Here is a 23,976-nt window from a genome sequence, read left to right as displayed (position 1 = left end):
GGAGCGTCTTGCCACATGTCAACACTTGGTCTGATTGAGGGCCTTCTGGAGAGATGCCCAAGCAAGACGCGCCCCGAGGAGCGTCTTGCCACATGTCAACAATGGGTCTGACTGAGGGCCTCCAGGAGAGAAGCCCAAGCAAGACGCGCCCCGAGGAGCGTCTTGCCACATTTCAACAATGGGTCTTACTGAGGGCCTCCAGGAGAGAAGCCCAAGCAAGACGCGCCCGAGGAGCTTCTTGCCACATGTCAGCACTCGGTCTGACTGAGCGCCTCCAGGAGAGAGGCCCAAGCAAGACGAGCCCCGAGGAGCGTCTTGCCACATGTCAACACATGGTCTGACTGAGTGCCTCCATGAGAGAAGCCCAAGCAAGACGCGCCCCGAGGAGCGTCTTGCCACATGTCAGCACTCGGTCTGACTGAGCGCCTCCAGGAGAAAGGCCCAAGCATGACGCGCCCCGAGGAGCGTCTTGACACATGTCAACACTGGGTCTGACAGAGGGCCTCCGGGGGAGAGGCCCAAGCAAGACGCGCCCCTAGGAGTGTCTTGCCACATGTCACCACTGGGTCTGACTGAGCGCCTCCAGGAGAGAGGCCCAAGCAAGACGCGCCCCGAGGAGCGTCTTGCCACATGTCACATCTGGTTCTGACTGAGCGCCTCCAGGAGTGAGGCCCAAGCAAGACGCACCCCGAGGAGCGTCTTGCCACATGTCAACACTGGGTCTGACTGAGCGCCTCCAGGAGAGAGGCCCAAGCAAGACGCGCCCCGAGGAGCGTCTTGCCACATGTCAACAATGGGTCTGAATGAGGGCCTCCAGGAGAGAAGCCCAATCAAGACGCGCCCCGAGGAGTGTCTTGCCACATGTCAAAACTGGGTCTGACTGAGCGCCTCCAGGAGAGAGGCCCAATCAAGACGCGCCCAGAGGAGCGTCTTGCCTCATGTCAACACTGGGTCTGACTGAGCGCCTCCAGGAGAGAGGCCCAAGCAAGACGCGCCCCGAGGAGCGTCTTGCCACACGTCACCTCAGGTTCTGACTGAGCGCCTCCAGGAGAGAGGCCCTAAGCAAGACGCGCCCCAAGGAGCGTCTTGCCACATGTCAACAATGGGTCTGACTGAGGGCCTCCAGGAGAGAAGCCCAAGCAAGACGCGCCCCGAGGAGCGTCTTGCCACATGTAAACACTGGGTCTGACTGAGCGCCTCCAGGAGAGAGGCCCAAGCAAGACGCGCCCCGAGGAGCGTCTTGCCACAGGTCACCTCAGGTTCTGACTGAGCGCCTCCAGGAGAGAGGCCCTAAGCAAGACGCGCCCCAAGGAGCGTCTTGCCACATGTCAACAATGGGTCTGACTGAGGGCCTCCAGGAGAGAAGCCCAAGCAAGACGCGCCCCGAGGAGCGTCTTGACACATTTCAACACTGGGTCCGACAGAGGGCCTCCAGGAGAGATGCCCAAGCAAGACGCGCCCCGAGGAGTTTCTTGCCACATGTCACCACTGTGTCTGACTGAGCGCCTCCAGGAGAGAGGCCCAAGCAAGACGCGCCCCGAGGAGCGTCAGGCCACATGTCACTACTCAGTCTGACTGAGCGCCTCCAGGAGAGAGGCCCAAGCAAGACGCGCCCCGAGGAGTGTCTTGCCACATGTCAACACTGGGTCTGATTGAGGGCCTTCTGGAGAGATGCCCAAGCAAGACGCGCCCCGAGGAGCGTCTTGCCACATGTCAACAATGGGTCTGACTGAGGGCCTCCAGGAGAGAAGCCCAAGCAAGACGTGCCCCGAGGAGCGTCTTGCCACATGTCAACAGTGGGTCTTACTGAGGGCCTCCAGGAGAGAAGCCCAAGCAAGACGCGCCCCGAGGAGCTTCTTGCCACATGTCAGCACTCGGTCTGACTGAGCGCCTCCAGGAGAGAGGCCCAAGCAAGACGCGCCCCGAGGAGCGTCTTGCCACCTGTCACCACTGGGTCTGACTGAGCGCCTCCAGGAGAGAGGCCCAAGCAAGACGAGCCCCGAGGAGCGTCTTGCCACATGTCAACACTGGGTCTGACTGAGTGCCTCCATGAGAGAAGCCCAAGCAAGAAGCGCCCCGAGGAGCATCTTGCCACATGTCACTACTCGGTCTGACTGAGCGCCTCCAGGAGAGAGGCCCAAGCAAGACGCACCCCGAGGAGCGTCTTGCCACATGTCAATAAAGGGTCTGACTGAGGGCCTCCAGGAGAGAAGCCCAAGCAAGACGCGCCCCGAGGAGCGTCTTGCCACATGTCAGCACTCGGTCTCACTGAGCGCCTCCAGGAGAGTTGCCCAAGCAAGACGCGCCCCGAGGAGCGTCTTGCCACATGTCAACACTGGGTCTGACAGAGGGCCTCCAGGAAAGAGGCCCAAGCAAGACGCGCCCCGAGGAGCGTCTTGCCACATGTCACCTCTGGTTCTGACTGAGCGCCTCCAGGAGAGAGGCCCAAGCAAGACGCGTCCCGATGAGCATTTTGCCACATGTAAACACTGGGTCTGACTGAGCTTCTCCAGGAGAGAGGCTCAAGCAAGACACGCCCCGAGGAGTGTCTTGCCACGTGTCAACACTGGGTCTGATTGAGGGCCTCCAGGAGAGAGGCCCAAGCAAGACGCGCCCGGAGGAGCGTCTTGCCACATGTCAACACTGGGTCTGACAGAGGGCCTCCAGGAAAGAGGCCCAAGCAAGATGTGCCCCGAGGAGCGTCTTGCCACATGTCACCTCTGGTTCTGACTGAGCGCCTCCAGGAGAGAGGACCAAGCAAGACGCGCCCCGAGGAGCGTTTTGCCACATGTCAACACTGGGTCTGACTGAGCGCCTCCAGGAGAGAGGCCCAAGCAAGACACGCCCCGAGGAGTGTCTTGCCACGTCTCAACACTGGGTCTGATTGAGGGCCTCCAGGAGCGAAGCCCAAGCAAGATGCGCCCCGAGGAGCGTCTTGCCACTTGTCAGCAGTCGGTCTGACTGAGCGCCTCCAGGAGAGAGGCCCAAGCAAGACACGCCCCGAGGAGCGTCTTGCCACATGTCAACACTGGGTCTGACAGAGGGCCTCCAGGAGCGAAGCCCAAGCAAGATGCGCCCCGAGGAGCGTCTTGCCACATGTCAGCAGTCGGTCTGACTGAGCGCCTCCAGGAGAGAGGCCCAAGCAAGACGTGCCCCGAGGAGTGTCTTGCCACATGTCACCACTGGGTCTGACTGAGCGCCTCCAGGAGAGAGGCCCAAGCAAGACGCGCCCCGAGGAGCGTCATGCCACATGTGACTACTCGGTCTGACTGAGAGCCTCCAGGAGAGAGGCCCAAGGAAGACGCGCCCCGAGGAGCGTCTTTCAACATGTCAACACTGGGTCTGATTGAGGGCCTCCAATAGAGAGGCCCAACCAAGACGCGCCCCGAGGAGCGTCTTGCCACATGTCAACATTGGGTCTGACAGAGGGCCTCCAGGAGAGAAGCCCAAGCAAGACGCGCCCCGAGGAGCGTCTTGCCACATGTCAACACTGGGTCTGACTGAGTGCCTCCATGAGAGAAGCCCCAGCAAGACGCACCCCGAGGAGCGTCTTGCAACATGTCAACACTGGGTATGACAGAGGGCCTCCAGGAGAGAGGCCCAAGCAATACGCGCCCCGAGGAGTGTCTTGCCATATGTCACCACTGGGTCTGACTGAGCGCCTCCAGGAGAGAAGCCCAAGCAAGACGCGCCCCGAGGAGCGTCTTGCCACATGTCAACAATGGGTCTGACTGAGGGCCTCCAGGAGAGAAGCCCAAGCAAGACGCGCCCCGAGGAGCATCTTGCCACATGTCAACACTGGGTCTGACTGAGCGCCTCCAGGAGAGAGGCCCAAGCAACACGCGCCCCGAGGAGCGTCTTGACACATGTCAACACTGGGTCTGACTGAGGGCCTCAATGAGAGAAGCCCAAGCAAGACGCGCCCCGAGGAGCGTCTTGCCACATGTCAACACTGGGTCTGACAGAGGGCCTCCAGGAGAGAGGCCCAAGCAATACGTGCCCCGAGGAGCGTCTTGCCACATGTCAACACTGGGGGTTACTGAGCGCCTCCAGGAGAGAGGCCCAAGCAAGACACGCCCCGAGGAGTGTCTTGCCACGTGTCAACACTGGGTCTGATTGAGGGCCTCCAGGAGAGAGGCCCAAGCAAGACGCGCCCCGAGGAGCGTCTTGCCACATGTCAACACTGGGTCTGACAAAGGGCCTCCAGGAGAGAGGCCCAAGCAAGACGCGCCCCGAGGAGTGTCTTGCCACATGTCAACAATGGGTCTGACTGAGTGCCTCCAGGAGAGAAGCCCAAGCAAGACGCGCCCCGAGGAGCGTCTTGCCACATGTCAGCTCTCGGTCTGACTGAGCGCCTCCAGGAGAGAGGCCCAAGCAAGACGCGCCCCGAGGAGCGTCTTGACACATGTCAACACTGGGTCTGACAGAGGGCCTCCGGGGGAGAGGCCCAAGCAAGACGCGCCTCGAGGAGTGTCTTGCCACATGTCACCACTGAGTCTGACTGAGCGCCTCCAGGAGAGAGGCCCAAGCAAGACGCGCCCCGAGGAACGTCTTGCCACATGTTACCTCTGGTTCTGACTGATCGCCTCCAGGAGAGAGGCCCAAGCAAGACGCGCCCCGAAGAGCGTTTTGCCACATGTCAACACTGGGTCTGACTGAGCGCCTCCATGAGAGAAGCCCAATCAAGACGCGCCCCGAGGAGCGTCTTGCCACATGTCAACACTGGGTCTGACTGAGCGCCTCCAGGAGAGAGGCCCAAGCAAGACGCGCCCCGAGGAGCGTCTTGCCACATGTCAACAATGGGTCTGACTGAGGGCCTCCAGGAGAGAAGACCAAGCAAGACGTGCCCCGAGGAGTGTCTTGCCACATGTCAACACTGGGTCTGACTGAGCGCCTCCAGGAGAGAGGCCCAAGCAAGACGCGCCCCGAGGAGCGTCTTGCCACATGTCAACACTTGGTCTGATTGAGGGCCTTCTGGAGAGATGCCCAAGCAAGACGCGCCCCGAGGAGCGTCTTGCCACATGTCAACAATGGGTCTGACTGAGGGCCTCCAGGAGAGAAGCCCAAGCAAGACGCGCCCCGAGGAGCGTCTTGCCACATTTCAACAATGGGTCTTACTGAGGGCCTCCAGGAGAGAAGCCCAAGCAAGACGCGCCCCGAGGAGCTTCTTGCCACATGTCAGCACTCGGTCTGACTGAGCGCCTCCAGGAGAGAGGCCCAAGCAAGACGCGCCCCGAGGAGCGTCTTGCCACGTGTCACCACTGGGTCTGACTGAGCGCCTCCAGGAGAGAGGACCAAGCAAGACGAGCCCCGAGGAGCGTCTTGCCACATGTCAGCACTCGGTCTGACTGAGCGCCTCCAGGAGAAAGGCCCAAGCAAGACGCGCCCCGAGGAGCGTCTTGACACATGTCAACACTGGGTCTGACAGAGGGCCTCCGGGGGAGAGGCCCAAGCAAGACGCGCCCCTAGGAGTGTCTTGCCACATGTCACCACTGGGTCTGACTGAGCGCCTCCAGGAGAGAGGCCCAAGCAAGACGCGCCCCGAGGAGCGTTTTGCCACATGTCAACACTGGGTCTGACTGAGCGCCTCCAGGAGAGAAGCCCAATCAAGACGCGCCCCGAGGAGCGTCTTGCCACATGTCAACACTGGGTCTGACTGAGCGCCTCCAGGAGAGAGGCCCAAGCAAGAAGCGCCCCGAGGAGCGTCTTGCCACATGTCAACAATGGGTCTGACTGAGGGCCTCCAGGAGAGAAGCCCAATCAAGACGCGCCCCGAGGAGTGTCTTGCCACATGTCAACACTGGGTCTGACTGAGCGCCTCCAGGAGAGAGGCCCAATCAAGACGCGCCACGAGGAGCGTCTTGCCTCATGTCAACACTGGGTCTGACTGAGCGCCTCCAGGAGAGAGGCCCAAGCAAGACGCGCCCCGAGGAGCGTCTTGCCACATGTCAACAATGGGTCTGACTGAGGGCCTCCAGGAGAGAAGCCCAATCAAGACGCGCCCCGAGGAGCGTCTTGCCACATGTAAACACTGGGTCTGACTGAGCGCCTCCAGGAGAGAGGCCCAAGCAAGACGCGCCCCGAGGAGCATCTTGCCACATGTCACCTCAGGTTCTGACTGAGCGCCTCCAGGAGAGAGGCCCTAAGCAAGACGCGCCCCAAGGAGCGTCTTGCCACATGTCAACAATGGGTCTGACTGAGGGCCTCCAGGAGAGAAGCCCAAGAAAGACGCGCCCCGAGGAGCGTCTTGACACATGTCAACACTGGGTCTGACAGAGGGCCTCCAGGAGAGACGCCCAAGCAAGACGCGCCCCGAGGAGTGTCTTGCCACATGTCACCACTGTGTCTGACTGAGCGCCTCCAGGAGAGAGGCCCAAGCAAGACACGCCCCGAGGAGCGTCAGGCCACATGTCACTACTCAGTCTGACTGAGCGCCTCCAGGAGAGAGGCCCAAGCAAGACGCGCCCCGAGGAGCGTCTTGCCACATGTCAACACTGGGTCTGATTGAGGGCCTTCTGGAGAGATGCCCAAGCAAGACGCGCCCCGAGGAGCGTCTTGCCACATGTCAACACTGGGTCTGACTGAGCGCCTCCATGAGAGAAGCCCAATCAAGACGCGCCCCGAGGAGCGTCTTGCCACATGTCAACACTGGGTCTGACTGAGCGCCTCCAGGAGAGAGGCCCAAGCAAGACGCGCCCCGAGGAGCGTCTTGCCACATGTCAACAATGGGTCTGACTGAGGGCCTCCAGAAGAGAAGCCCAGTCAAGACGCGCCCCGAGGAGCGTCTTGCCACATGTCACCTCTGGTTCTGACTGAGCGCCTCCAGGAGAGAGGCCCAAGCAAGACGCGCCCCGAGGAGCGTTTTGCCACATGTCAACACTGGGTCTGACTGAGCGCCTCCAGGAGAGGAGCCCAATCAAGACGCGCCCCGAGGAGCGTCTTGCCACATGTCAACACTGGGTCTGACTGAGCGCCTCCAGGAGAGAGGCCCAAGCAAGACGCGCCCCGAGGAGCGTCTTGCCACATGTCAACAATGGGTCTGACTGAGGGCCTCCAGGAGAGAAGCCCAAGCAAGACGTGCCCCGAGGAGTGTCTTGCCACATGTCAACACTGGTTCTGACTGAGCGCCTCCAGGAGAGAGGCCCAAGCAAGACGCGCCCCGAGGAGCGTCTTGCCACATGTCAACACTTGGTCTGATTGAGGGCCTTCTGGAGAGATGCCCAAGCAAGACGCGCCCCGAGGAGCGTCTTGCCACATGTCAACAATGGGTCTGACTGAGGGCCTCCAGGAGAGAAGCCCAAGCAAGACGCGCCCCGAGGAGCGTCTTGCCACATTTCAACAATGGGTCTTACTGAGGGCCTCCAGGAGAGAAGCCCAAGCAAGACGCGCCCCGAGGAGCTTCTTGCCACATGTCAGCACTCGGTCTGACTGAGCGCCTCCAGGAGAGAGGCCCAAGCAAGACGCGCCCCGAGGAGCGTCTTGCCACGTGTCACCACTGGGTCTGACTGAGCCCCTCCAGGAGAGAGGACCAAGCAAGACGAGCCCCGAGGAGCGTCTTGCCACATGTCAGCACTCGGTCTGACTGAGCGCCTCCAGGAGAAAGGCCCAAGCAAGACGCGCCCCGAGGAGCGTCTTGACACATGTCAACACTGGGTCTGACAGAGGGCCTCCGGGGGAGAGGCCCAAGCAAGACGCGCCCCTAGGAGTGTCTTGCCACATGTCACCACTGGGTCTGACTGAGCGCCTCCAGGAGAGAGGCCCAAGCAAGACGCGCCCCGAGGAGCGTTTTGCCACATGTCAACACTGGGTCTGACTGAGCGCCTCCAGGAGAGAAGCCCAATCAAGACGCGCCCCGAGGAGCGTCTTGCCACATGTCAACACTGGGTCTGACTGAGCGCCTCCAGGAGAGAGGCCCAAGCAAGAAGCGCCCCGAGGAGAGTCTTGCCACATGTCAACAATGGGTCTGACTGAGGGCCTCCAGGAGAGAAGCCCAATCAAGACGCGCCCCGAGGAGTGTCTTGCCACATGTCAACACTGGGTCTGACTGAGCGCCTCCAGGAGAGAGGCCCAATCAAGACGCGCCACGAGGAGCGTCTTGCCTCATGTCAACACTGGGTCTGACTGAGCGCCTCCAGGAGAGAGGCCCAAGCAAGACGCGCCCCGAGGAGCGTCTTGCCACATGTCAACAATGGGTCTGACTGAGGGCCTCCAGGAGAGAAGCCCAATCAAGACGCGCCCCGAGGAGCGTCTTGCCACATGTAAACACTGGGTCTGACTGAGCGCCTCCAGGAGAGAGGCCCAAGCAAGACGCGCCCCGAGGAGCATCTTGCCACATGTCACCTCAGGTTCTGACTGAGCGCCTCCAGGAGAGAGGCCCTAAGCAAGACGCGCCCCAAGGAGCGTCTTGCCACATGTCAACAATGGGTCTGACTGAGGGCCTCCAGGAGAGAAGCCCAAGAAAGACGCGCCCCGAGGAGCGTCTTGACACATGTCAACACTGGGTCTGACAGAGGGCCTCCAGGAGAGACGCCCAAGCAAGACGCGCCCCGAGGAGTGTCTTGCCACATGTCACCACTGTGTCTGACTGAGCGCCTCCAGGAGAGAGGCCCAAGCAAGACACGCCCCGAGGAGCGTCAGGCCACATGTCACTACTCAGTCTGACTGAGCGCCTCCAGGAGAGAGGCCCAAGCAAGACGCGCCCCGAGGAGCGTCTTGCCACATGTCAACACTGGGTCTGATTGAGGGCCTTCTGGAGAGATGCCCAAGCAAGACGCGCCCCGAGGAGCGTCTTGCCACATGTCAACAATGGGTCTGACTGAGGGCCTCCAGGAGAGAAGCCCAAGCAAGACGTGCCCCGAGGAGCGTCTTACCACATGTCAACAATGGGTCTTACTGAGGGCCTCCAGGAGAGAAGCCCAAGCAAGACGCGCCCCGAGGAGCTTCTTGCCACATGTCAGCACTCGGTCTGACTGAGCGCCTCCAGGAGAGAGGCCCAAGCAAGACGCGCCCCGAGGAGCGTCTTGCCACGTGTCACCACTGGGTCTGACTGAGCGCCTACAGGAGAGAGGCCCAAGCAAGACGAGCCCCGAGGAGCGTCTTGCCACATGTCAACACTGGGTCTGACTGAGTGCCTCCATGAGAGAAGCCCAAGCAAGAAGCGCCCCGAGGAGCATCTTGCCACATGTCACTACTCGGTCTGACTGAGCGCCTCCAGGAGAGAGGCCCAAGCAAGACGCACCCCGAGGAGCGTCTTGCCACATGTCAACAATGGGTCTGACTGAGGGCCTCCAGGAGAGAAGCCCAAGCAAGACGCGCCCCGAGGAGCGTCTTGCCACATGTCAGCACTCGGTCTGACTGAGCGCCTCCAGGAGAGTTGCCCAAGCAAGACGCGCCCCGAGGAGCGTCTTGCCACATGTCAACACTGGGTCTGACAGAGGGCCTCCAGGAAAGAGGCCCAAGCAAGACGCGCCCCGAGGAGCGTCTTGCCACATGTCACCTCTGGTTCTGACTGAGCGCCTCCAGGAGAGAGGCCCAAGCAAGACGCGCCCCGATGAGCGTTTTGCCACATGTCAACACTGGGTCTAACTGAGCTTCTCCAGGAGAGAGGCCCAAGCAAGACACGCCCCGAGGAGTGTCTTGCCACGTGTCAACACTGGGTCTGATTGAGGGCCTCCAGGAGAGAGGCCCAAGCAAGACGCGCCCGGAGGAGCGTCTTGCCACATGTCAACACTGGGTCTGACAGAGGGCCTCCAGGAAAGAGGCCCAAGCAAGACGCGCCCCGAGGAGCGTCTTGCCACATGTCACCTCTGGTTCTGACTGAGCGCCTCCAGGAGAGAGGCCCAAGCAAGACGCGCCCCGAGGAGCGTTTTGCCACATGTCAACACTGGGTCTGACTGAGCGCCTCCAGGAGAGAGGCCCAAGCAAGACACGCCCCGAGGAGTGTCTTGCCACGTGTCAACACTGGGTCTGATTGAGGGCCTCCAGGAGCGAAGCCCAAGCAAGATGCGCCCCGAGGAGCGTCTTGCCACATGTCAGCAGTCGGTCTGACTGAGCGCCTCCAGGAGAGAGGCCCAAGCAAGACGTGCCCCGAGGAGTGTCTTGCCACATGTCACCACTGGGTCTGACTGAGCGCCTCCAGGAGAGAGGCCCAAGCAAGACACGCCCCGAGGAGCGTCTTGCCACATGTCAACACTGGGTCTGACAGAGGGCCTCCAGGAGCGAAGCCCAAGCAAGATGCGCCCCGAGGAGCGTCTTGCCACATGTCAGCAGTCGGTCTGACTGAGCGCCTCCAGGAGAGAGGCCCAAGCAAGACGTGCCCCGAGGAGTGTCTTGCCACATGTCACCACTGGGTCTGACTGAGCGCCTCCAGGAGTGAGGCCCAAGCAAGACGCGCCCCGAGGAGCGTCATGCCACATGTGACTACTCGGTCTGACTGAGAGCCTCCAGGAGAGAGGCCCAAGGAAGACGCGCCCGAGGAGCGTCTTTCAACGTGTCAACACTGGGTCTGATTGAGGGCCTCCAGTAGAGAGGCCCAACCAAGACGCGCCCCGAGGAGCGTCTTGCCACATGTCAACACTGGGTCTGACAGAGGGCCTCCAGGAGAGAAGCCCAAGCAAGACGCGCCCCGAGGAGCGTCTTGCCACATGTCAACACTGGGTCTGACTGAGTGCCTCCATGAGAGAAGCCCCAGCAAGACGCACCCCGAGGAGCGTCTTGCAACATGTCAACACTGGGTATGACAGAGGGCCTCCAGGAGAGAGGCCCAAGCAATACGCGCCCCGAGGAGTGTCTTGCCATATGTCACCACTGGGTCTGACTGAGGGCCTCCAGGAGAGAAGCCCAAGCAAGACGCGCCCCGAGGAGCGTCTTGCCACATGTCAACACTGGGTCTGACTGAGCACCTCCAGGAGAGAGGCCCAAGCAAGACGCGCCCCGAGGAGCGTCTTGACACATGTCAACACTGGGTCTGACTGAGGGCCTCAATGAGAGAAGCCCAAGCAAGACGCGCCCCGAGGAGCGTCTTGCCACATGTCAACACTGGGTCTGACAGAGGGCCTCCAGGAGAGAGGCCCAAGCAATACGTGCCCCGAGGAGCGTCTTGCCACATGTCAACACTGGGTCTGACTGAGCGCCTCCAGGAGAGAGGCCCAAGCAAGACACGCCCCGAGGAGTGTCTTGCCACGTGTCAACACTGGGTCTGATTGAGGGCCTCCAGGAGAGAGGCCCAAGCAAGACGCGCCCCGAGGAGCGTCTTGCCACATGTCAACACTGGGTCTGACAAAGGGCCTCCAGGAGAGAGGCCCAAGCAAGACGTGCCCCGAGGAGTGTCTTGCCACATGTCAACAATGGGTCTGACTGAGTGCCTCCAGGAGAGAAGCCCAAGCAAGACGCGCCCCGAGGAGCGTCTTGCCACATGTCAGCACTCGGTCTGACTGAGCGCCTCCAGGAGAGAGGTCCAAGCAAGACGCGCCCCGAGGAGCGTCTTGCCACATGTCAACAATGGGTCTGACTGAGGGCCTCCAGGAGAGAAGCCCAAGCAAGACGCGCCCCGAGGAGCGTCTTGCCACATGTCAACACTGGGTCTGACTGAGCGCCTCCAGGAGAGAGGCCCAAGCAAGACGCGCCCCGAGGAGCGTCTTGACACATGTCAACACTGGGTCTGACTGAGGGCCTCAATGAGAGAAGCCCAAGCAAGACGCGCCCCGAGGAGCGTCTTGCCACATGTCAACACTGGGTCTGACAGAGGGCCTCCAGGAGAGAGGCCCAAGCAATACGTGCCCCGAGGAGTGTCTTGCCACGTGTCAACACTGGGTCTGATTGAGGGCCTCCAGGAGAGAGGCCCAAGCAAGACGCGCCCCGAGGAGCGTCTTGCCACATGTCAACACTGGGTCTGACAAAGGGCCTCCAGGAGAGAGGCCCAAGCAAGACGCGCCCCGAGGAGTGTCTTGCCACATGTCAACAATGGGTCTGACTGAGTGCCTCCAGGAGAGAAGCCCAAGCAAGACGCGCCCCGAGGAGCGTCTTGCCACATGTCAGCACTCGGTCTGACTGAGCGCCTCCAGGAGAGAGGCCCAAGCAAGACGCGCCCCGAGGAGCGTCTTGACACATGTCAACACTGGGTCTGACAGAGGGCCTCCGGGGGAGAGGCCCAAGCAAGATGCGCCTCGATGAGTGTCTTGCCACATGTCACCACTGGGTCTGACTGAGCGCCTCCAGGAGAGAGGCCCAAGCAAGACGCGCCCCGAGGAACGTCTTGCCACATGTCACCTCTGGTTCTGACTGAGCGCCTCCAGGAGAGAGGCCCAAGCAACACGCGCCCCGAAGAGCGTTTTGCCACATGTCAACACTGGGTCTGACTGAGCGCCTCCATGAGAGAAGCCCAATCAAGACGCGCCCCGAGGAGCGTCTTGCCACATGTCAACACTGGGTCTGACTGAGCGCCTCCAGGAGAGAGGCCCAAGCAAGACGCGCCCCGAGGAGCGTCTTGCCACATGTCAACAATGGGTCTGACTGAGGGCCTCCAGGAGAGAAGCCCAGTCAAGACGCGCCCCGAGGAGTGTCTTGCCACATGTCAACACTGGGTCTGACTGAGCGCCTCCAGGAGAGAGGCCCAAGCAAGACGCGCCCCGAGGAGCAACTTGCCACATGTCAACAATGGGTCTGACTGAGGGCCTCCAGGAGAGAAGCCCAATCAAGACGCGCCCCGAGGAGCGTCTTGCCACATGTCAACACTGGGTCTGACTGAGCGCCTCCAGGAGAGAGGCCCAAGCAAGACGCGCCCGGAGGAGCGTCTTGCCATATGTCAACACTGGGTCTGACAGAGGGCCTCCAGGAAAGAGGCCGAAGCAAGACGCGCCCCGAGGAGCATCTTGCCACATGTCACCTCTGGTTCTGACTGAGCGCCTCCAGGAGAGAGGCCCAAGCAAGACGCGCCCCGAGGAGCGTTTTGCCACATGTCAACACTGGGTCTGACTGAGCGCCTCCAGGAGAGAGGCCCAAGCAAGACGCACCCCGAGGAGCGTCTTGCCACATGTCAACAATGGGTCTGACTGAGGGCCTCCAGGAGAGAAGCCCAATCAAGACGCGCCCCGAGGAGCGTCTTGCCACATGTCAACACTGGGTCTGACTGAGCGCCTCCAGGAGAGAGGCCCAAGCAAGACGCGCCCCGAGGAGCGTCTTGCCACATGTCACCTCAGGTTCTGACTGAGCGCCTTTAGGAGAGAGGCCCAAGCAAGACGCGCCCCAAGGAGCATCTTGCCACATGTCAACAATGGGTCTGACTGAGGGCCTCCAGGAGAGAAGCCCAAGCAAGACGTGCCCCGATGAGCGTCTTGACACATGTCAACACTGGGTCTGACAGAGGGCCTCCAGGAGAGACGCCCAAGCAAGACGCGCCCAGAGGAGTGTCTTGCCACATGTCACCACTGTGTCTGACTGAGCGCCTCCAGGAGAGAGGCCCAAGCAAGACGCGCCCCGAGGAGCGTCAGGCCACATGTCACTACTCAGTCTGACTGAGCGCCTCCAGGAGAGAGGCCCAAGCAAGACGCGCCCCGAGGAGCGTCTTACCACATGTCAACACTTGGTCTGATTGAGGGCCTTCTGGAGAGATGCCCAAGCAAGACGCGCCCCTAGGAGCGTCTTGCCACATGTCAACAATGGGTCTGAGTGAGGGCCTCCAGGAGAGAAGCCCAAGCAAGACGCGCCCCGAGGAGCGTCTTGCCACATGTCAACAATGGGTCTTACTGAGGGCCTCCAGGAGAGAAGCCCAAGCAAGACGCGCCCAGAGGAGCGTCTTGACACATGTCAACACTGGGTCTGACAGAGGGCCTCCGGGGGAGAGGCCCAAGCAAGACGCGCCCCTAGGAGTGTCTTGCCACATGTCACCACTGGGTCTGACTGAGCGCCTCCAGGAGAGAGGCCCAAGCAAGACGCGCCCCGAGGAGCGTTTTGCCACATGTCAACACTGGGTCTGACTGAGCGCCTCCAGGAGAGAAGCCCAATCAAGACGCGCCCCGAGGAGCGTCTTGCCACATGTCAACACTGGGTCTGACTGAGCGCCTCCAGGAGAGAGGCCCAAGCAAGAAGCGCCCCGAGGAGAGTCTTGCCACATGTCAACAATGGGTCTGACTGAGGGCCTCCAGGAGAGAAGCCCAATCAAGACGCGCCCCGAGGAGTGTCTTGCCACATGTCAACACTGGGTCTGACTGAGCGCCTCCAGGAGAGAGGCCCAATCAAGACGCGCCACGAGGAGCGTCTTGCCTCATGTCAACACTGGGTCTGACTGAGCGCCTCCAGGAGAGAGGCCCAAGCAAGACGCGCCCCGAGGAGCGTCTTGCCACATGTCAACAATGGGTCTGACTGAGGGCCTCCAGGAGAGAAGCCCAATCAAGACGCGCCCCGAGGAGCGTCTTGCCACATGTAAACACTGGGTCTGACTGAGCGCCTCCAGGAGAGAGGCCCAAGCAAGACGCGCCCCGAGGAGCATCTTGCCACATGTCACCTCAGGTTCTGACTGAGCGCCTCCAGGAGAGAGGCCCTAAGCAAGACGCGCCCCAAGGAGCGTCTTGCCACATGTCAACAATGGGTCTGACTGAGGGCCTCCAGGAGAGAAGCCCAAGAAAGACGCGCCCCGAGGAGCGTCTTGACACATGTCAACACTGGGTCTGACAGAGGGCCTCCAGGAGAGACGCCCAAGCAAGACGCGCCCCGAGGAGTGTCTTGCCACATGTCACCACTGTGTCTGACTGAGCGCCTCCAGGAGAGAGGCCCAAGCAAGACACGCCCCGAGGAGCGTCAGGCCACATGTCACTACTCAGTCTGACTGAGCGCCTCCAGGAGAGAGGCCCAAGCAAGACGCGCCCCGAGGAGCGTCTTGCCACATGTCAACACTGGGTCTGATTGAGGGCCTTCTGGAGAGATGCCCAAGCAAGACGCGCCCCGAGGAGCGTCTTGCCACATGTCAACAATGGGTCTGACTGAGGGCCTCCAGGAGAGAAGCCCAAGCAAGACGTGCCCCGAGGAGCGTCTTACCACATGTCAACAATGGGTCTTACTGAGGGCCTCCAGGAGAGAAGCCCAAGCAAGACGCGCCCCGAGGAGCTTCTTGCCACATGTCAGCACTCGGTCTGACTGAGCGCCTCCAGGAGAGAGGCCCAAGCAAGACGCGCCCCGAGGAGCGTCTTGCCACGTGTCACCACTGGGTCTGACTGAGCGCCTACAGGAGAGAGGCCCAAGCAAGACGAGCCCCGAGGAGCGTCTTGCCACATGTCAACACTGGGTCTGACTGAGTGCCTCCATGAGAGAAGCCCAAGCAAGAAGCGCCCAGAGGAGCATCTTGCCACATGTCACTACTCGGTCTGACTGAGCGCCTCCAGGAGAGAGGCCCAAGCAAGACGCACCCCGAGGAGCGTCTTGCCACATGTCAACAATGGGTCTGACTGAGGGCCTCCAGGAGAGAAGCCCAAGCAAGACGCGCCCCGAGGAGCGTCTTGCCACATGTCAGCACTCGGTCTGACTGAGCGCCTCCAGGAGAGTTGCCCAAGCAAGACGCGCCCCGAGGAGCGTCTTGCCACATGTCAACACTGGGTCTGACAGAGGGCCTCCAGGAAAGAGGCCCAAGCAAGACGCGCCCCGAGGAGCGTCTTGCCACATGTCACCTCTGGTTCTGACTGAGCGCCTCCAGGAGAGAGGCCCAAGCAAGACGCGCCCCGATGAGCGTTTTGCCACATGTCAACACTGGGTCTAACTGAGCTTCTCCAGGAGAGAGGCCCAAGCAAGACACGCCCCGAGGAGTGTCTTGCCACGTGTCAACACTGGGTCTGATTGAGGGCCTCCAGGAGAGAGGCCCAAGCAAGACGCGCCCGGAGGAGCGTCTTGCCACATGTCAACACTGGGTCTGACAGAGGGCCTCCAGGAAAGAGGCCCAAGCAAGACGCGCCCCGAGGAGCGTCTTGCCACATGTCACCTCTGGTTCTGACTGAGCGCCTCCAGGAGAGAGGCCCAAGCAAGACGCGCCCCGAGGAGCGTTTTGCCACATGTCAACACTGGGTCTGACTGAGCGCCTCCAGGAGAGAGGCCCAAGCAAGACACGCCCCGAGGAGTGTCTTGCCACGTGTCAACACTGGGTCTGATTGAGGGCCTCCAGGAGCGAAGCCCAAGCAAGATGCGCCCCGAGGAGCGTCTTGCCACATGTCAGCAGTCGGTCTGACTGAGCGCCTCCAGGAGAGAGGCCCAAGCAAGACGTGCCCCGAGGAGTGTCTTGCCACATGTCACCACTGGGTCTGACTGAGCGCCTCCAGGAGAGAGGCCCAAGCAAGACACGCCCCGAGGAGCGTCTTGCCACATGTCAACACTGGGTCTGACAGAGGGCCTCCAGGAGCGAAGCCCAAGCAAGATGCGCCCCGAGGAGCGTCTTGCCACATGTCAGCAGTCGGTCTGACTGAGCGCCTCCAGGAGAGAGGCCCAAGCAAGACGTGCCCCGAGGAGTGTCTTGCCACATGTCACCACTGGGTCTGACTGAGCGCCTCCAGGAGTGAGGCCCAAGCAAGACGCGCCCCGAGGAGCGTCATGCCACATGTGACTACTCGGTCTGACTGAGAGCCTCCAGGAGAGAGGCCCAAGGAAGACGCGCCCCGAGGAGCGTCTTTCAACGTGTCAACACTGGGTCTGATTGAGGGCCTCCAGTAGAGAGGCCCAACCAAGACGCGCCCCGAGGAGCGTCTTGCCACATGTCAACACTGGGTCTGACAGAGGGCCTCCAGGAGAGAAGCCCAAGCAAGACGCGCCCCGAGGAGCGTCTTGCCACATGTCAACACTGGGTCTGACTGAGTGCCTCCATGAGAGAAGCCCCAGCAAGACGCACCCCGAGGAGCGTCTTGCAACATGTCAACACTGGGTATGACAGAGGGCCTCCAGGAGAGAGGCCCAAGCAATACGCGCTTCGAGGAGTGTCTTGCCATATGTCACCACTGGGTCTGACTGAGGGCCTCCAGGAGAGAAGCCCAAGCAAGACGCGCCCCGAGGAGCGTCTTGCCACATGTCAACACTTGGTCTGACTGAGCACCTCCAGGAGAGAGGCCCAAGCAAGACGCGCCCCAAGGAGCGTCTTGACACATGTCAACACTGGGTCTGACTGAGGGCCTCAATGAGAGAAGCCCAAGCAAGACGCGCCCCGAGGAGCGTCTTGCCACATGTCAACACTGGGTCTGACAGAGGGCCTCCAGGAGAGAGGCCCAAGCAATACGTGCCCCGAGGAGCGTCTTGCCACATGTCAACACTGGGTCTGACTGAGCGCCTCCAGGAGAGAGGCCCAAGCAAGACACGCCCCGAGGAGTGTCTTGCCACGTGTCAACACTGGGTCTGATTGAGGGCCTCCAGGAGAGAGGCCCAAGCAAGACGCGCCCCGAGGAGCGTCTTGCCACATGTCAACACTGGGTCTGACAAAGGGCCTCCAGGAGAGAGGCCCAAGCAAGACGTGCCCCGAGGAGTGTCTTGCCACATGTCAACAATGGGTCTGACTGAGTGCCTCCAGGAGAGAAGCCCAAGCAAGACGCGCCCCGAGGAGCGTCTTGCCACATGTCAGCACTCGGTCTGACTGAGCGCCTCCAGGAGAGAGGTCCAAGCAAGACGCGCCCCGAGGAGCGTCTTGCCACATGTCAACAATGGGTCTGACTGAGGGCCTCCAGGAGAGAAGCCCAAGCAAGACGCGCCCCGAGGAGCGTCTTGCCACATGTCAACACTGGGTCTGACTGAGCGCCTCCAGGAGAGAGGCCCAAGCAAGACGCGCCCCGAGGAGCGTCTTGACACATGTCAACACTGGGTCTGACTGAGGGCCTCAATGAGAGAAGCCCAAGCAAGACGCGCCCCGAGGAGCGTCTTGCCACATGTCAACACTGGGTCTGACAGAGGGCCTCCAGGAGAGAGGCCCAAGCAATACGTGCCCCGAGGAGTGTCTTGCCACGTGTCAACACTGGGTCTGATTGAGGGCCTCCAGGAGAGAGGCCCAAGCAAGACGCGCCCCGAGGAGCGTCTTGCCACATGTCAACACTGGGTCTGACAAAGGGCCTCCAGGAGAGAGGCCCAAGCAAGACGCGCCCCGAGGAGTGTCTTGCCACATGTCAACAATGGGTCTGACTGAGTGCCTCCAGGAGAGAAGCCCAAGCAAGACGCGCCCCGAGGAGCGTCTTGCCACATGTCAGCACTCGGTCTGACTGAGCGCCTCCAGGAGAGAGGCCCAAGCAAGACGCGCCCCGAGGAGCGTCTTGACACATGTCAACACTGGGTCTGACAGAGGGCCTCCGGGGGAGAGGCCCAAGCAAGATGCGCCTCGATGAGTGTCTTGCCACATGTCACCACTGGGTCTGACTGAGCGCCTCCAGGAGAGAGGCCCAAGCAAGACGCGCCCCGAGGAACGTCTTGCCACATGTCACCTCTGGTTCTGACTGAGCGCCTCCAGGAGAGAGGCCCAAGCAACACGCGCCCCGAAGAGCGTTTTGCCACATGTCAACACTGGGTCTGACTGAGCGCCTCCATGAGAGAAGCCCAATCAAGACGCGCCCCGAGGAGCGTCTTGCCACATGTCAACACTGGGTCTGACTGAGCGCCTCCAGGAGAGAGGCCCAAGCAAGACGCGCCCCGAGGAGCGTCTTGCCACATGTCAACAATGGGTCTGACTGAGGGCCTCCAGGAGAGAAGCCCAGTCAAGACGCGCCCCGAGGAGTGTCTTGCCACATGTCAACACTGGGTCTGACTGAGCGCCTCCAGGAGAGAGGCCCAAGCAAGACGCGCCCCGAGGAGCAACTTGCCACATGTCAACAATGGGTCTGACTGAGGGCCTCCAGGAGAGAAGCCCAATCAAGACGCGCCCCGAGGAGCGTCTTGCCACATGTCAACACTGGGTCTGACTGAGCGCCTCCAGGAGAGAGGCCCAAGCAAGACGCGCCCGGAGGAGCGTCTTGCCATATGTCAACACTGGGTCTGACAGAGGGCCTCCAGGAAAGAGGCCGAAGCAAGACGCGCCCCGAGGAGCATCTTGCCACATGTCACCTCTGGTTCTGACTGAGCGCCTCCAGGAGAGAGGCCCAAGCAAGACGCGCCCCGAGGAGCGTTTTGCCACATGTCAACACTGGGTCTGACTGAGCGCCTCCAGGAGAGAGGCCCAAGCAAGACGCACCCCGAGGAGCGTCTTGCCACATGTCAACAATGGGTCTGACTGAGGGCCTCCAGGAGAGAAGCCCAATCAAGACGCGCCCCGAGGAGCGTCTTGCCACATGTCAACACTGGGTCTGACTGAGCGCCTCCAGGAGAGAGGCCCAAGCAAGACGCGCCCCGAGGAGCGTCTTGCCACATGTCACCTCAGGTTCTGACTGAGCGCCTTTAGGAGAGAGGCCCAAGCAAGACGCGCCCCAAGGAGCATCTTGCCACATGTCAACAATGGGTCTGACTGAGGGCCTCCAGGAGAGAAGCCCAAGCAAGACGTGCCCCGATGAGCGTCTTGACACATGTCAACACTGGGTCTGACAGAGGGCCTCCAGGAGAGACGCCCAAGCAAGACGCGCCCAGAGGAGTGTCTTGCCACATGTCACCACTGTGTCTGACTGAGCGCCTCCAGGAGAGAGGCCCAAGCAAGACGCGCCCCGAGGAGCGTCAGGCCACATGTCACTACTCAGTCTGACTGAGCGCCTCCAGGAGAGAGGCCCAAGCAAGACGCGCCCCGAGGAGCGTCTTACCACATGTCAACACTTGGTCTGATTGAGGGCCTTCTGGAGAGATGCCCAAGCAAGACGCGCCCCTAGGAGCGTCTTGCCACATGTCAACAATGGGTCTGAGTGAGGGCCTCCAGGAGAGAAGCCCAAGCAAGACGCGCCCCGAGGAGCGTCTTGCCACATGTCAACAATGGGTCTTACTGAGGGCCTCCAGGAGAGAAGCCCAAGCAAGACGCGCCCAGAGGAGTGTCTTGCCACATGTCACCACTGTGTCTGACTGAGCGCCTCCAGGAGAGAGGCCCAAGCAAGACGCGCCCCAAGGAGCGTCAGGCCACATGTCACTACTCAGTCTGACTGAGCGCCTCCAGGAGAGAGGCCCAAGCAAGACGCGCCCCGAGGAGCGTCTTACCACATGTCAACACTTGGTCTGATTGAGGGCCTTCTGGAGAGATGCCCAAGCAAGACGCGCCCCTAGGAGCGTCTTGCCACATGTCAACAATGGGTCTGACTGAGGGCCCCCAGGAGAGAAGCCCAAGCAAGACGCGCCCCGAGGAGCGTCTTGCCACATGTCAACAATGGGTCTTACTGAGGGCCTCCAGGAGAGAAGCCCAAGCAAGACGCGCCCCGAGGAGCTTCTTGCCACATGTCAGCACTCGGTCTGAATGAGTGCCTCCAGGAGAGAGGCCCAAGCAAGTCACGCCCCGAGGAGCGTCTTGCCACGTGTCACCACTGGGTCTGACTGAGCGCCTCCAGGAGAGAGGCCCAAGCAAGACGAGCCCCGAGGAGCGTCTTGCCACATGTCAACACTGGGTATGACTGAGTGCCTCCATGAGAGAAGCCCAAGCAAGACGCGCCCCGAGGAGCGTCTTGCCACATGTCAGCACTCGGTCTGACTGAGCGCCTCCAGGAGAGAGACCCAAGCAAGACGCGCCCCGAGGAGCGTCTTGACACATGTCAACACTGGGTCTGACAGAGGGCCTCCGGGGGAGAGGCCCAAGCAAGACGCGCCCCGAGGAGTGTCTTGCCACATGTCACCACTGGGTCTGACTGAGCGCCTCCAGGAGAGAGGCCCAAGCAAGACGCGCCCCGAGGAGCGTCTTGCCACATGTCACCTCTGGTTCTGACTGAGCGCCTCCAGGAGAGAGGCCCAAGCAAGACGCGCCCCGAGGAGCGTTTTGCCACATGTCAACACTGGGTCTGACTGAGCGCCTCCAGGAGAGAAGCCCAATCAAGACGCGCCCCGAGGAGCGTCTTGCCACATGTCAACACTGGGTCTGACTGAGCGCCTCCAGGAGAGAGGCCCAAGCAAGACGCGCCCCGAGGAGCGTCTTGCCACATGTCAACAATGGGTCTGACTGAGGGCCTCCAGGAGAGAAGCCCAATCAAGACGCGCCCCGAGGAGTGTCTTGCCACATGTCAACACTGGGTCTGACTGAGCGCCTCCAGGAGAGAGGCCCAAGCAAGACGCGCCCCGAGGAGCGTCTTGCCACATGTCAACACTTGGTCTGATTGAGGGCCTTCTGGAGAGATGCCCAAGCAAGACGCGCCCCGAGGAGCGTCTTGCCACATGTCAACAATGGGTCTGACTGAGGGCCTCCAGGAGAGAAGCCCAAGCAAGACGCGCCCCGAGGAGCGTCTTGCCACATTTCAACAATGGGTCTTACTGAGGGCCTCCAGGAGAGAAGCCCAAGCAAGACGCGCCCCGAGGAGCTTCTTGCCACATGTCAGCACTCGGTCTGACTGAGCGCCTCCAGGAGAGAGGCCCAGGCAAGACGCGCCCCGAGGAGCGTCTTGCCACGTGTCACCACTGGGTCTGACTGAGCGCCTCCAGGAGAGAGGCCCAAGCAAGACGAGCCCCGAGGAGCGTCTTGCCACATGTCAACACTGGGTCTGACTGAGTGCCTCCATGAGAGAAGCCCAAGCAAGACGCGCCCCGAGGAGCATCTTGCCACATGTCAGCACTCGGTCTGACTGAGCGCTTCCAGGAGAAAGGCCCAAGCAAGACGCGCCCCGAGGAGCGTCTTGACACATGTCAACACTGGGTCTGACAGAGGGCCTCCGGGGGAGAGGCCCAAGCAAGACGCGCCCCTAGGAGTGTCTTGCCACATGTCACCACTGGGTCTGACTGAGCGCCTCCAGGAGAGAGGCCCAAGCAAGACGCGCCCCGAGGAGCGTCTTGCCACATGTCACATCTGGTTCTGACTGAGCGCCTCCAGGAGAGAGGCCCAAGCAAGACGCGCCCCGAGGAGCGTCTTGCCACATGTCATCACTGGGTCTGACTGAGCGCCTCCAGGAGAGAGGCCCAAGCAAGACGCGCCCCGAGGAGCGTCTTGCCACATGTCAACAATGGGTCTGACTGAGGGCCTCCAGGAGAGAAGCCCAATCAAGACGCGCCCCGAGGAGTGTCTTGCCACATGTCAACACTGGGTCTGACTGAGCGCCTCCAGGAGAGAGGCCCAATCAAGACGCGCCCCGAGGAGCGTCTTGCCTCATGTCAACACTGGGTCTGACTGAGCGCCTCCAGGAGAGAGGCCCAAGCAAGACGCGCCCGGAGGAGCGTCTTGCCATATGTCACATCTGGTTCTGACTGAGCGCCTCCAGGAGAGAGGCCCAAGCAAGACGCGCCCCGAGGAGCGTCTTGCCACATGTCAACAATGGGTCTGACTGAGGGCCTCCAGGAGAGAAGCCCAATCAAGACGCGCCCCGAGGAGCGTCTTGCCACATGTCAACACTGGGTCTGACTGAGCGCCTCCAGGAGAGAGGCCCAAGCAAGACGCGCCCCGAGGAGCGTCTTGACACATGTCAACACTGGGTCTGACAGAGGGCCTCCGGGGGAGAGGCCCAAGCAAGACGCGCCTCGAGGAGTGTCTTGCCACATGTCACCACTGGGTCTGACTGAGCGCCTCCAGGAGAGAGGCCCAAGCAAGACGCGCCCCGAGGAACGTCTTGCCACATGTCACCTCATGTTCTGACTGAGCGCCTCCAGGAGAGAGGCCCAAGCAAGACGCTCCCCGAAGAGCGTTTTGCCACAAGTCAACACTGGGTCTGACTGAGCGCCTCCATGAGAGAAGCCCAATCAAGACGCGCCCCGAGGAGCGTCTTGCCACATGTCAACACTGGGTCTGACTGAGCGCCTCCAGGAGAGAGGCCCAAGCAAGACGCGCCCCGAGGAGCGTCTTGCCACATGTCAACAATGGGTCTGACTGAGGGCCTCCAGGAGAGAAGCCCAGTCAAGACGCGCCCCGAGGAGTGTCTTGCCACATGTCAACACTGGGTCTGACTGAGCGCCTCCAGGAGAGAGGCCCAAGCAAGACGCGCCCCGAGGAGCGTCTTGCCACATGTCAACAATAGGTCTGACTGAGGGCCTCCAGGAGAGAAGCCCAATCAAGACGCGCCCCGAGGAGCGTCTTGCCATATGTCAACACTGGGTCTGACAGAGGGCCTCCAGGAATGAGGCCCAAGCAAGACGCGCCCCGAGGAGCGTCTTGCCACATGTCAACAATGGGTCTGACTGAGGGCCTCCAGGAGAGAAGACCAATCAAGACGCGCCCCGACGAGCGTCTTGCCACATGTCAACAATGGGTCTGACTGAGGGCCTCCAGGAGAGAAGCCCAATCAAGACGCGCCCCGAGGAGCGTCTTGCCACATGTCAACAATGGGTCTGACTGAGGGCCTCCAGGAGAGAAGCCCAATCAAGACGCGCCCCGAGGAGCGTCTTGCCATACGTCAACACTGGGTCTGACAGAGGGCCTCCAGGAAAGATGCCCAAGCAAGACGCGCCCCGAGGAGCGTCTTGCCACATGTCACCTCTGGTTCTGACTGAGCGCCTCCAGGAGAGAGGCCCAAGCAAGACGCGCCCCGAGGAGCGTTTTGCCACATGTCAACACTGGGTCTGACTGAGCGCCTCCAGGAGAGAAGCCCAATCAAGACGCGCCCCGAGGAGCGTCTTGCCACATGTCAACACTGGGTCTGACTGTGCGCCTCCAGGAGAGAGGCCCAAGCAAGACGCGCCCCGAGGAGCGTCTTGCCACATGTCAACAATGGGTCTGACTGAGGGCCTCCAGGAGAGAAGCCCAATCAAGACGCGCCCCGAGGAGCGTCTTGCCACATGTCAACACTGGGTCTGACTGAGCGCCTCCAGGAGAGAGGCCCAAGCAAGACGCGCCCCGAGGAGCGTCTTGCCACATGTCACCTCAGGTTCTGACTGAGCGCCTCCAGGAGAGAGGCCCTAGCAAGACGCGCCCCGAGGAGCGTCTTGACACATGTCAACACT

This window comes from Nothobranchius furzeri, chromosome 3, assembly GCF_043380555.1.
Source record: "Nothobranchius furzeri strain GRZ-AD chromosome 3, NfurGRZ-RIMD1, whole genome shotgun sequence".
Lineage (NCBI taxonomy): Eukaryota > Metazoa > Chordata > Actinopteri > Cyprinodontiformes > Nothobranchiidae > Nothobranchius > Nothobranchius furzeri.
This window is presented reverse-complemented; position numbering follows the sequence as displayed.